A 10,148-nucleotide genomic window follows, 5' to 3' on the forward strand; every position below is an offset into this window, starting at 1 on the left:
TAATAGGGAACCCGAGGTCGAGAAGGGAGAGTGTTGACATGTCGTCAGGTTGTTAACCAATGTCATAAAACAATATGTGTACTAACTGTTTAATAAGAAGCTAGTTCTGTAAAACTTCATCTAAAGTAAAAAAAAAAAAAAGATCTTGTTAGACTCATCCCTAAGTATGTCATTATTTTGGTGCTATTGTAAATTATATTGTTTATTTAATTTTGTTTTCTAGTTGTGCACTGCCAGTATATAGAAACACAATTGATTTTTGTACTGTGAGCTTGTATCCTGTGACTTTGCTAAACTTATTAATTAGTTATAGGAGCTTTTTTGTAGAATTTTTTACATAGACAATCATGTTTTCTATGAATAGATGCAGTTTTATTTATTCCTTTCCAACCTATATGTCTTTTTTTTTTTTAACCTTGACTTACTGCACTGGTCAGAACTTTCTGGATGCTGTTGAATAGGAGTGGTGAGAGTGAACACCCTTGCCTTGTTCCCAATCTTAGAGAGAAAGCATTCAGCCTTTCACCATTAAATGTTATGTTAGCTGTAGGTTATTTGTAGAGGGCCTTTATTAAAGAAAAGTTTTCCTAGTTGCTGAGAGATTTTATCATGAATGGATGCTGAGTTTTGTTAAATGCATTTTCTGCATTGATTGAGATGATCATGTGGGTTTTTTTTCTTTAGTCTGTTAATATGGTGAATTACATTCATTGATTTTTGAGTGTTACACCAACTTTGCTTTCCTGATAAATTCCACTTATATTATTCTTTTTATATGTTTCTGAATCCCATTTGCTAATATTTTGTTGAAGGTTTTTGGGTCTATGTTTATGTGGGATATTGGTCTGTAGTTTTCTTTTCTTGTAATATCTTTTTCTCATTATGGTATCAGGATAATGCTGGCCTCATAAAATGAGTTGGGAAGTGTACATCCTTTTTTAATTTCTGGAGTTTGTGTAGAATTGGCATTATTTCTTCATTAAAATGTTTGCTAGAATTTGCCAGTAAAACATCTGGGACTAGAGTTTTCTTCATTGGAAGGTTTTAGTCTATGAATTAAATTTCTTTAATTGACATAGGACTATTCATGTTATCTACTTCTTCTTGAGTGAGTTTTGATAGTTTGCACCTTTCAAGAAATTGGTCTATTTCATCTAAGCTGTCAAATTTATGGGCATAGTTATTTGTAGTATTTCCTTATTATCCTTTTAATGTTTGAATCAGGGCTTTGAACTGGTTCATTCCAGTTCAAATCACCCCCTCAGCTGAAAATTTGCATTTGTAACAAGTTCCCTACTGAAAATTTACATTTCTAACAAGCTCCCAGGAAGTCATGTATATAACTGCTGACAAATGCAAATTATCAGCAGGAGGGTGAATCAGAACTAACCAGTTCAAAGCACTGGTTTGAAGTGTCTGTAGTGATAGTTCCTCTTTAATTCCAGATATCAGTAATTTGGAGCCCTGGTGGCACAGTAGTTAAGAGCTTGGCTGCTAACCAAAGGATTAGCAGTTCAAATATACCAGCTGCTCCTTGGAAACCCTGTGGGGCAGTTCTACTCTGTCCTACAGGGTCTCTATAAGTCGGAATTGACTCAATGGCAATTTTTTTTTTTATTAGTAATTTGTATCTTCTCTCTTTTTTCTTGCTCATTCTGGCTAGAGGTTTATCAAGTTTATTGATCTTTTAAAGAATCAGCTTTTAATTTCATTGATTTTTCTCTATTGTTTTTCTGTTTTCAATTTCATTGAATTCTGCTCTTACTATTTGTCTTAGTCTGGGTTCTCTACAGAAGCAAAACCAGTGAAGCATATATATATATGTATATATATATGCATATATGTTTCTATATATATATATGTATATATATATATATATATAGAGAGAGAGAGAGAGAGAGAGAGAAAGAGAGATTTATCTCAAGGAAATGGCTCACGCAGTTGTAGTGGCTGGCAAGTCTCCCAAGTCCATGGGTCAGGCATCAGGCTGGAGGCTTCTCCTGACTCATGTAGCTGCAGGGGCTGACAAACCCAAGATCAGCAGGTCAGACGCAGGCTGCTGGCTCACAGGCTGCAGAGGCCAATGAATCCCAAGATTGGCAGGCAATATGCCTCAAGTCCCAAAACTGGAGGTCAGATGATAACAAGCTGGATGCAGGATCCAGAGCTAGCAAAAGTCAGCGAGCCTTGCCAAAACGTCCATATGTATTGGATACAGGCCACATCCCTGAGGAAACTCCCCTTACAACTCATTGGCTGATCACATCAGATCACATCATGGAGGTGATTACATTGTATCACAAAATGGAGGATAATTACATCATTACATAACTGCCAAATTACATCATTACATAACTACCAAACTACATCATTACATAACTGTCAAACCACTAAGAATCACAGCCCAACCAAGCTGACACACAACCTTAACAATCACATTATTTTTTTCCTCCTGCTTGCATTAGGTTTAAGTTGGTTTTGTTTTTCTAGTTTCTTAAGGTGGGAACTTAGATTATTATTTAAGACCTTCCTTCTTTTTGAATATACCATATTTTTATGCAAATAACGAGCACCTTCTACATTTGTTTGTCAGCCACGCCCTACCCCGTGAGGTATTTTCGTAAGCACTATGCTTATTTTTTTTACAGCAACATGTAAAAAAACTGGCATGGTGGTGCTTATGAAAATACCTCACAGGAAGAGGGCACAGCTGTCAAACAAACAAAAGCTGTGTGTTATTTGTGTAAAAATATGGTAAACAGTTAAAGCTGTACATTGCTCTATACTTACTGCTTTAGCTGCAACCCATACATTTTGATATATTACATTTTCATTTTCAAATATTCAGTTCAAAATATTTTCTAGTTTCCCTTAAAACTTCCTCTTTGACCCATGGGTTATTTAGAAGTGTGTTGATAATTTACAAATATTTGGGAATTTTCTGTTATGATGTCTAATTTAATTCTGTTACAGTCAGAGAACATACCTCATGTGGGTTTAATTTATTAAAAATTCTTAAATTTTGTTTTATGGCCCAGAATATGGTCTATCTTGGTATATGTTCTGTGGGCACTTGAAAAGAGTATGTATTTTGTTCTTGGGTAGAATGTTCTAAAAATGTTCATTAGATCAAGTTGGTTTATAGTATTATTCAGGTCTTACATATGCTTGACGATTTTCCATCAACTTCTTTATCAATTACTTAGAGAGGAGTATTGAGGTCTCCAGGTATAACTGGATTTCTTGATATCTCCTTTTAGTTCTATCAGTTTTGCTACATGTATTTTGGATATCTGTTATTAACTGTACACTATATTTAAGAGTGTTCCATCTTCTTGGTGAATTGACCCTTTTATCATTATATAATGCCTGTATTATCTACCTAACCTTTATATTTAAAGTAGGTTCCTTCCAGATGAACACAGAGTTGAGTCTTATTTCTTTTCTTTTTTCTTTTTCACCTAATCTGACAATCTCTGTCTTTTAACTGGTGTGTTTAGACTCTTTGTGGTTAAGGTAATTATTGATATAGTTGGTTTCAGTTTACCATTTTATTATTTTTCTGTTTATCTCTTGTTTTTGTTCCTCTGTTCCTGCTTTCCTTCCTTATTTTGGATTATTTGAATATTTTTAGTATTGCATTTTAATTTATCTATTTGATTTTTGGCTATAAAGAGCTGTATTATATTTTTAGTTTTTACTCTAGGGATTATAATACACATACCCAACTTTTCACAGTCTACTAGAGTTAATATTTTACCACTTCGAGGAAAACATTGAAGTCTTCCAACTATATAGGTCACTTTACCCTCCCCTCTTTATGTTAAAGTTGTCTTATGTATTACACCTACATACACTGAAACCCTCCTAAACCATGTGATAAATTTTGCTTTCAACAGACATATGTGTCTCTGAAATACTATATATTTATTGTCTGTCTCTCCCCAGTTGACAGTAAATTCTATGAGGACAGGGACTTTGTTTTGTTCTCTGCTACATCCCCAGCTCTTAAAATGGTATCTCAACTATATTAGGCACTCAATAAATATTTGTTGAATGAATAAATGAATAAATTGACAAATTGTGGCATGTCCAGAAGAACAATACGAGGATACTGAAAAGCCACATTACATAAGGAACCCTTGAAGGAACTAGAGATGTTTAATCTAGAGAAGAGAAGATCTGGGGGAATAGGATCACTGTATTCAAAAATATACATGGCTGTCACATGTGGTTTCATAAGGTAGAACTTGAACTTGACATGCTTGACATCCTTCCAGCGATGAGGAGTTCACTACTTTGTGAAGTAGCCAGCTCCATTCTCTATTAGAAAAACATATCAAACTAACATTTATTTCCCTATGACTCCCCCTCATTAATTCACTCTTTGAAGTTCCACAGACCAAATCTAAACTAATCCCCTTTTTAACTGGATGAAATGAGACACCAAGGGGTATGCTTAAGGAAATCAAAAAACAAAAAACTACAGGGTTTTTGATTTGCAGAGAGGAATACTCATACTGAAAAATGACAGGCTTGAAAAATAAAGGGTTTTGTTGTTTGTTTTGGTAGGAAGAGGTTGAGACGTTTTGAGAGGAAAGAGAAGGAAGAGAGATGAGTTGATAACTAGGGGGAGGAAGCTTGGGGTAAACAACAGAAATGTCTAAAGGGAAATTTGATTAAGTTTCTGCTGTGTGGGGTATGATGAGCCTTCTTCTCAGGTTTCCCATGAAGTAATCAGTAAAATATGTGTGCATTGTGGAGTTTAATCTATTTTGTGGGGATATGTTGAAAACCTGAGTATGGGGAATATGGAGCAAGACTGAGGTTACTCATGAGAGGCCTTTCACACCCAGGTATGCATACAACAGTACTTCAGATATATGAAGGAATATTAGAGGAAATAAGAGTTTCGATTTCTTTCCACTAGAAATGAGAATAATAACATCTGCCAGAAAACGAGAATAATAACATCTGCCCTTCTTTCCTCAAAAACTTTTGGGCAGATCAACGCAATTTTAAATGACGTTATACACATAAAAATGTTTATGTGGCTATAAAATTGTATGTAAATGTGAGGGATTATTATTATTAAAGTAAGCTGAAAATTGGATGAAATAATTTCCTTTCTCAAAAAGCTTCAATACATTCATTCATCCGCCATTTATTGAGTACCTTTCAAATGTCTTGCACTGTTCTAGATACTAAGGATACAAAGATGAACAAGGGAATTATTGCCCTAGAAGAGGAAACAGTTAACTATTTCCTGTAGAATTAAGTTAATTTTTAGTATGGCATTCTTAATCTGGTACCAAAATGTCTCACCTTTTCTCTCATGTTTCTTTACATGACCTATATTCGGGACAGCCACATCAGACCATTTACCTTTCTCCAAACATAAGGTGCACTTTCACCTTCTTTGCCTTCCTGCTGTTGTGTCAGTCCAGAATCCACTCATTATTCATTCATTTAACAAACATGTACTGGGTATTTTCCTCATGCTGGCACTATGCTGGGTATTAGGAACACAGAGATGAATAAGATATCTCTTTCCTGAAGGATCTTTGCCTGTAAGGAGAGAAACATCTTCCACTCTTCACCTACTGAAATGCCTGCAGTTCTTCAAGGCCCAGATATAATCTGCTGAATCCCTTTTCTTCCTACATAGTTTACAATTACTCTATATTTTTTTCCCATTCCGTCTGTGTTAAAAATGAGTTATTAAATGTATGCTTCTCATGCTACACTATGAGATCCTGGGCAGGGATCATGTTTTACTCATTCTGTATCCTGTAAGCCATAAGCACAACGCTTTGCATGAAACAGCTTCAGCAAAAATGGCTGTATTGAAAGAAGAATGGGGTACACATGGAATAATCTGGCACTAATCAGAAAATTCAGACCATCTGGTCCCCTAAAAAATCAAACCCACTGCTGCCGAGTCAATTCTGACTCATAATGACCCTGTAGAACAGGGTAGAACTGCCCCATAGGGTTTTTTCACGGAAGCAGATCGTCACATCTTTCTTCCACAAAGCTGCTGGCAGGACACATAAAATCAAGGCATATATGTTGAAATGAATTAAAAGGTAGGGGAAGACAGTAAGCCAGGCCACCCAGAAGGAGGCTTTTAGAATATGCTGGGGAGTCACTTGTTTAAATTTATTCCAGATTTATTACTTGTGTAAACTCCAACTGGGCCTGGGATAATTGTGGCCAGTGGGGGACAAACTAAGCCAAATATTCCGACATCATTTCCCAGAAGAGGAGTAGGAATTCTAAGGCCCTTAAAAAAAAAAAACCCATTGCTGTCAAGTCGATTCCAACTCATAGAGACCCTACAGGACCGAGTAGAGCTGCCCTATAGGGTTTCCAAGGAGCGGCTGGTGGATTCAAACAGCCAACCTTTTGGTTAGCAGCCAATCTCTTAACCACTGCACCACTAAGGCCCTTAGAGTTGTTCAAATGACAGCTAAATGGACATGTTGTTGTTAGGTGCCATTGAGTCAGTTCCAGTTCATAACAACCCTATGTACAACAGAATAAAACACTGCTTGGTCCTGCGCCATCCTCACAATCTTTGTTATGCTTGAGCCCACTGTTGCAGCCACTGTGTCAATCCATCTCATTGAGGGTCTTCCTCTTTTTCGCTGACCCTCTGCTTTACCAAGCATGATGTCCTTTTCCAGGGACTGATCCCTCCTGATAACATGTCCAAAGAATGTGAGACATAGTCTCGCCATCCTTACTTCTAGAGAGCATTCTGGTTGTACTTCTTCCAAGACAGATTTGTTCTTTCTTTTGGCAGTCCACAGTATATTCAATATTCTTCGTCAGCATCACAATTCAAAGACATCAATTCTTCTTCCATCTTCCTTATTCATTGCCCAGCTTTCACATGCATATGAGGAGACTGAAAGCACCATGGCTTGGGTAGGCCCACCTTAGTCTTCCAGGTGACGTCTTTGCTTTTCAACACTTAAAAGAGGTCTTTTGCAGCAGATTTGCCCAGTGCAATGTATCTCTTGATTTCTTGACTGCTGCTTCATGAGTGTTGATTGTGGATCTAAGTAAAATGAAATCCTTGACAACTTCAATCTTTTCTGCATTTATCATGATGTTGCTCTTTGGTCCAGTTGTGAGGACTTTTATTTTTTTTTATGATGAGGTGTAATCCATACTGAAGGAAGTGCTTCAAGTCCTCTTTGCTTTCAGCATGCAAGGCTGTGTCATCTGCATATCACAGGTTGTTAATGAGTCTTCCTCCAATCCTGATGCCCCATTCTTTTTCATATAGTCCAGCTTCTTGCATTATTTGCTCAGCATACAGATTGAATAAGTATGGTTAAAGGATACAACCCTGACACACATCTTTCCTGATTTTAAACCAGGCAGTATCCACTTATTCTATCTGAACGACTGCCTCTTGGTCCATGTACAGGTTCTGCATGAACACAATTAAGTATTTGGAACTCCCATTATTTGCAATATTATCCATAATTTGTTATGATCCACACAGTCGAAGGCCTTTGCATAGTCAATAAAACACAGGTAAACATCTTTCTTATATTCTCTGCTTTCAGCCAAGATCCATTTGACATCAGCAATGATATACCTTGTTCCACGTCCTCTTCTAAATCTGGCTTGAATTTCTGGCAGTTCCCTGTCAATATACTGTTGCAACTGTTTTTGAATTATCTTCAGCAAAATTATACTTGTGTATGATATTAATGATATTATTTGATAATATCTGCATTCTGTTGGGTCATCTTTCTTTGGAATGGGCACAAATGTGGATCTTCCAGTCAGTTGGTCAGGTAGCCGTCTTCCAAATTTCTAGGCATAGATGAGTGAGCGTTTCCAGCATTGCATGTGTTTGTTGAAATATCTCAATCGGAATTCTGTCAGTTCCTGGAGTCTTGTTTTTCACCAATGCCTTCAGTGCAACTTGAACATCTTCCTTCAGTACCATTGGTTCTTGATCATAGGCTACCTCCTGAAATGGTTGGACATCGACCAGTTCTTTTTGGTACAGTGACTCTGTGTATTCCTTCCATCTTCTTTTGATGCTTCCTGTATCATTCAATATTTTGTCCATAGAATCCTTCAGCATTGCAACTTGAAGCTTGAATTTTTTCTTCAGTTCTTTCCTTCCATCTGTTTGATTTGGGTTTAGATTGCTCTTCTTCATCTAGTTTCTCAAGAAGGAAGGTTAGGTTGTTGGTTTGTGATGTTTCTTCTTTTTTAATATAGGCATTTACAGCTATACATTTCCCTCTAAGTACTACTTTAGTTACCTCTTATAACTTATTTTTTTAATTTTAGTTTTTTTATTGTACTTTAAATGAAGGTTTACAGGAAAAATATTTTCTCATTAAACAGTTAGTACACATATTGTTTTATGACAATGGTTAACAACCCCACGCCATGTCAACACGCTCCCTTCTCGGCTTTGGGTTCCCTATTACCAGCTTTCCTGTCCCCTCCTGCCTTCTAGTCCTTGTCCCTGGACTGTTGTGCACCATTAGTCTCGTTTTATTTTATGGGGCTGTCTCATCTTTGGCTGAAGGCTGAACCTCGGGAGTGACTTCATTACGGAGCTAAAAGGGTGTCCAGGGGCCACACTCTCAGGGTTTTTCCAGTCTCTGTCAGGCCAGTAAGTCTGGTCTTTTTCTGTGAGTTAGAATTTTGTTCTACATTTTTCTCTAGCTCTGTCCGGGACCCTCTGTTGTGATCCCGGTCAGAGCAGTCAGTGGTGGTAGCTGGACACCATCTAGTTGTACTGGACTCAGTCTGGTGGAGGCTGTGGTAGTTGTGGTCCATTAGTATAACTTTTGTCATGCTGTGTTTTTGTTTTCATTCACCCCAAAACATTTTCTAATTTCTTCTTTGACCCACTGGTTATTTAGGAGTGTGTTCTTTCTTTCTTTCTGTTTTAAAAATATTTTATTGAGTTTTTGGCGAAAGTTTACACAGCAAATCAGGTTCCCATTTAACAGTTTCTACACATATTCTTCAATGACATTGATTACATTTTCCACATTGTGTCAACGTTCTCATTATTTCCGTTCTGGTTGTTCGGTCTCCATTATTCTTGCTTCCCTGCCCCTCTGACCTTCTCTTCTTTGCTTTAGGGTAAATGTTGACTGTTGGGTCTCAAATAGATGATTTAAATATATATATATATATATATATATATGGAGCACAGTACTTACAGGTGATATTGTTTATGAGCCAATCTGTTATTTAGTTGAAAGGTGACCTCTGGGAGTAGTTTCAGTTCAAAGTTTAAAGGGTATCTTAGGGTGATAGTCTCAGGGTTTCCCCAGGTTTCTGATGGGCCAGTAAGTCTGGACCTTTTTTCCAACCTTTGATTTTTAATAAATTCACATCTTTGTTTCTAAGGAGTGTCTCTTGTAGACAGCATATTGATGGATCCTGTTCTTTTATCCATTCTGTCACTCTCTGTCTCTTTATGGGTGCATAGAGTCCATTTACATTCAGTGTAATTATTGATAGATGTGAGTTTATTACTGTCATTTTGTAGCACTTTTTTTTGTGGTGCTGACGTTTTCTTTGTTCTTCTTACTCTCCTGTGCTGAATTCCTTTTGTTTGTGGATTTTTTTTTTCATTTCTTTTGTGTTTGTAGGTTTTGTTTTTACTAAGACTTTATGTTTTTTGTCTTTATTTTGATGAGTATATTTGTTAACTTTCTTTGTGGTTACTGTGAAATTTACCCTTATCTTTCTAAGTTTGAAGCAATCTATTATTACTTGGTATTGCCTTGCCTTCCTCTCCATTAGAAGGTTCTATACCTACACCGTTTATTCCCTCTTTTATTATTCTGATGTTGTTGTCATTTACAGATTAACTGCTCTGATTCTCTGTTGTATTTCTTTTGGTTTTGGATACTCCTTGAGAGTTCATTTCCTAGATTGGTACCTGGCTGGTAAGATCCTGCATCCTAGATTCAACCTGTAAGCTGAAGTTGTTTGTTCTCAGATCGAAGGACTCCCTTTAATAATTCTTGTAAGTTTGGTTTGGTTTTTATATATTCCCTTAATTTCTGTTTATCTGGAAATGTCCTAATTTCACCATCATATTTGAATGAGAGTTTTGCAGGATAGATTATTCTTGGCTGGCAATT

Source organism: Trichechus manatus, unplaced genomic scaffold, assembly GCF_000243295.1.
Source record: "Trichechus manatus latirostris isolate Lorelei unplaced genomic scaffold, TriManLat1.0 scaffold00008, whole genome shotgun sequence".
Classification (NCBI taxonomy): domain Eukaryota; kingdom Metazoa; phylum Chordata; class Mammalia; order Sirenia; family Trichechidae; genus Trichechus; species Trichechus manatus.